The 4,269-nt window shown below is 31.4% G+C and overlaps 1 long non-coding RNA gene across 1 annotated transcript; it reads left to right on the top strand.

Moving 5' to 3' along the window:
• Positions 1 to 620: 620 nt before the first annotated feature.
• On the top strand, positions 621 to 2,599 carry LOC134260657 (uncharacterized). Its single transcript, XR_009990594.1, has 3 exons — positions 621 to 720; positions 859 to 925; positions 2,350 to 2,599. It is a non-coding gene; the product is annotated as an uncharacterized LOC134260657 (long non-coding RNA).
• The last annotated feature ends 1,670 nt before the right edge of the window (positions 2,600 to 4,269 follow it).

Raw genomic sequence — 4,269 nt, 5'->3', positions numbered from 1 at the left:
AACTCCCTTGTTTTTCAACCAAACAGAATGGGATTAAGAACATAGACAGACATAATGAACTCCTACAAGAAGGTATGATCATCATGCACGTGCATGCACATGCAAATGAGTAAAATAGTGTAGATAAGATGATATCGTCATTACGCTCATGCAATCACATGCACACGCCTGCATTGCTTAAATTTGAAATACTTGGTATACTTTTGGAAAAACGTTGTTTACGTCTTAAATGCATAGATTTTGCCTTCTTTAATGAAACTTACAGGGAATATGGCACGAGAAGGGAGTTGGGGAGCGTTTGGGGAACATCTGTAACGGTTCCCGTTACAATTAGCACTAGTTTGATATGCAAAAGCTTTTTCGTTCATTGTCGTTCCGTACGCTTCACTCCCCAGTTTGATTAAACTTGCAATTTTTAGAAACCTTTTGCTGAAGTTTCAATTTTTTTGAGAATCTTTAACGATGCAACAAAAATTTGAAACATTTGCGAGAAATTTGGTTTAATGATGCTTCACTATTAAATGTTGTATACAATTCCAATATAGTCTGTTCCCTGTTTTGTTTTGTTTTTTTTTTATTATTATTTTTACACGTTTCTTTTTTACTCATTTTAAGGCAACTGTTTGGAAACCGACGGAGAAAACCTTTATCGCGTCGATTGTCTTGGATTTTCATCAGGTTGTCCTGACGAAGACTATCAAAGCAATACAATATACCAATGTAAGATCATTGTTTTAAAAAAGTTATTTTATTAAGATATATTACTTGAAATAGAATCAAATCAACATTTCAATTTGTAAAATTGATTCATTAATATATTTATTCAAATCTTAGTTATTATCATTATGTTGTATTTAGATACTGCTTGTCAAAGAATCAACACTGAAAAACAATGTTTTCTTGCTGAATCCTCATGTCCTAATATGTGAGTATCTTTTTAAACACCCCCTCTCCAATAAAAATTATGAAATGTATGGTATTAAGTTTTGATGTTCTTACTTCCATATAAAAAATAACCATATTAATCTAGAAACTATTAGAAGTGTATAAATAACACCTTTTATTATATGATTGAATAATTTCCATTTCTCTGATTGGCTAAGATCCAACTATGTTAGAAAAATATTACGTTGTATTGACCTGCACGTGACGTTCCAGGTCAATACAAGAATTTATTTCCTCTACATTGATCTAAAAATAGATTGGGAAATTCCAAGTTGATACAAATTGTTTTAGATAGCTATTTTACCGACTGTGGTTTTTATTTTCATGTGAACAAAACATTAGCGAATATATATTTTAGGTGAGGGTGGTAAGAGGGGATGCAGGCACCCCCCTACAACACTTTTACTGTCAGAACAACAATTTTTTTTTTACTTTTATTGCAGTCAGTTTTTCCTGATAATACTCATTCCTTTCAAAATCTATCCTATAAAAAGATTAACATTTTATATTTTTCATGGCATCTAACATTGATTTAAAAAAAATATTTCAAATTGATACCACTGGTAAGGTTTATTCACATTTTAATTCTGCTTCTCTCTGAAAATATTTCTGAAAAATATTTGGCTAGGACTTAATAAAATAAGCTGTATAATTTTATCAGTGAATCATATAATAAAACAATTATTGCTGTTTTTTCGGTCAATACAATGATTTAGCCATCTTCGAAGTACAATATTCACCTCGCCCTTCGGGCTCGGTGAATATTGTACTCCTCAGATGGCTAAATCATTGTATTGACCCCAAAAACCAGCAATAATTGTATAATGTATTTCATTATTTTGCATTGATGCACTTTGTACATAGAATCTTAATTGGTTACTTCATTTATTAAAAAAAAAAAATATTTAAATAATAAATTCTGCTATTTTAAAATGATGTACTTAATCTTTATAAATACAATATTCAATAAATTAAAAAAAATAACATGTTATATATTAAGTAATTCATATTTGTCAGTAAATAAATGGATGTAACTGTATAAAAAATACTGATTTACTAACTGAAAATTCTTAGATATATTTTCAGTAACTAGAACATTTAGAATATACTAATTGTGTATTTTAAGCTGCAAACACAATCAGACAAGACCGTGGTTTAACGAGGCCCTGTCTACTTCATCTGAGCATACGTTTTAACGCAGTGTCGACACAGGCACGTCACAGTACCCTGGACTGCCGTCACAATTGAATAAAATACCGTCACATCAAAATGACGTTTATTTGATAAATCTCTTTACGTCTATATCGGGGATTTTCATTATCTGCAAACGAAATTTTGAAACGATTTGATTGCCAAGGTGTCTAACAAATGGGTAATGTTACCTTGTACTTCTTTTTGTAACAGCTCATGGAGCACTGCTACCAGCAACACATCATTTCATATCCAAACAACAACACCCGCTCCTCAATATGACCCATCATATGCAGCAGAGATTGCAGGCGGTCTGGTTGCTGGTCTGTTTATACTTGCCGTTATTCTGATAATTGCTGTGGTCCTTTGGAGGAGACAGAAGCATCAGAAAATTCAGGAACAAGAAGACACACAATGCATTCTCTTCAAGCGGAAACGTATCAAATGTGACGAAGAAAGTCGGCAAGGTTTACATTTCTAATGTCAGATATATTTTGGATTTTAATCCTATTTTCTGAACTTTTTCTATATCTCTTCTGTTTTTTTTCAAGGTGAAATTAAGAAGTTGTTGTCAGAGAAGATGATAAAATCTAAAGGTAATTGATATTGTGAAAACATTGCTGATTTTTAAAAAAAAAAATTAATCAAGTAACATTGAATTCTACATTTCATGTGATGTTGAATTTTTCTTCATTTCAAAGAGATAGTTAATACAAATAAGCAGATTGATCACGATGCTCAAGAACAGATCACAAACATGACTGCTGAGCAAAGTGACAAAAATGCGCAATGTAAACTAGACAACAGAACACAAGGGCAATTTGGCAACAGTACGCAGGAGGAAATAGACAGCAACACACAGGATCAGGGAGGGGAAGACGGGAAAATGGACTCTATTTTCCCCAGTAAACTGCCGCGGATATTTTTTGGTCCTGATGATAAAGGTACCACAGAAATTACTTTTACAAAATTCATTACAACACATGCTTTTGCAGGTACATGTTTACAAAAATATATAAAATATAATTGTAATGCAATTACAAGTATTTTATTTTATTTATTTTTTATTATTATGTTACGTGTCAGGACTTTTTCATATAAGTTCATTGAGTTTTACAAATGAGTGACTCGTTTAAAAAAAGATCATTTTAGATATTTTTGTATGCTAAAATGAAAAAAAATAATTACTTTTTTAATTAGTTTTTTTTCTGTTAAGATAAATTATTTAGACACTTATCATCACAGTACCTCATAATAAAGTCAATAAAAAGACACGTCGCATACTAATAAATGATTTCACCATTCATATTATGTGTAAAATGCTTCACTATTAATTCTTCTGTAAAAACTAAAAATGATCCAAGTGCTTGGTCATAGATTGAATTTGTCGTGTAATCTGATACCCAGAGACCACACACTGAAAGGTTCGGATTATTGTTCAAGCAATAATTGATCTCTCAATGCCCATACATTCCTCTCTCTCTTACTCTACTCTTTACTCTCTTTTTCCTTTTTAGATAAAACACTGTTTAATAATCATTGGATATACAGCGCACTCATTCTTCTATCCGCTTTGTTTTCATATTCCTTATTTCATACGCATCATTCTCCAGTCGGAGATATTCATCTTAATCATAATGCGTAATATCTCGAGACAAAATTGACAATTTATCAATAATATATACAAAATTAGAAAAAAAAATCACCCTTAGTTTAGATGTTAGTAAAACTGGAAATCCATATGAAATGCAATTCAACTAATTATCATTTCCGAAATCGAAAAATAAGTTTAGATATAGGCATGTTCTATAGGTTATTGGAACCGGTTGGTCCCAGACAGAAATTAAATATTTTTTTTTCTCGCGGTCGCCATATAATATTCTGGCTGACAGCTCATGATATTAGCTTGTTTTATAACAGTTTAACTTTCTTTTATTCCTTCCTTAAACCCTACACGTACCTCTCATCCTCTCAAAAATTTCTTGATATCTGGACAGAACTGTTACATTTAATTAATTAATCTTTGATCATAGCATACCCAGTTGTAAGACCTTAACCCCCACTCTCACCGTACAGAAAGTGGGTGATCAGTTCTCTTAATTTGCTTGTTTAAATTTGATTTGAGGGATGGAT

Source organism: Saccostrea cucullata, unplaced genomic scaffold, assembly GCF_032062105.1.
Source record: "Saccostrea cucullata isolate Sc308-1 unplaced genomic scaffold, CSIRO_AGI_Scuc_v1 ctg17883, whole genome shotgun sequence".
Classification (NCBI taxonomy): Eukaryota; Metazoa; Mollusca; class Bivalvia; order Ostreida; family Ostreidae; genus Saccostrea; species Saccostrea cuccullata.
This window is presented reverse-complemented; position numbering and strand designations above follow the sequence as displayed.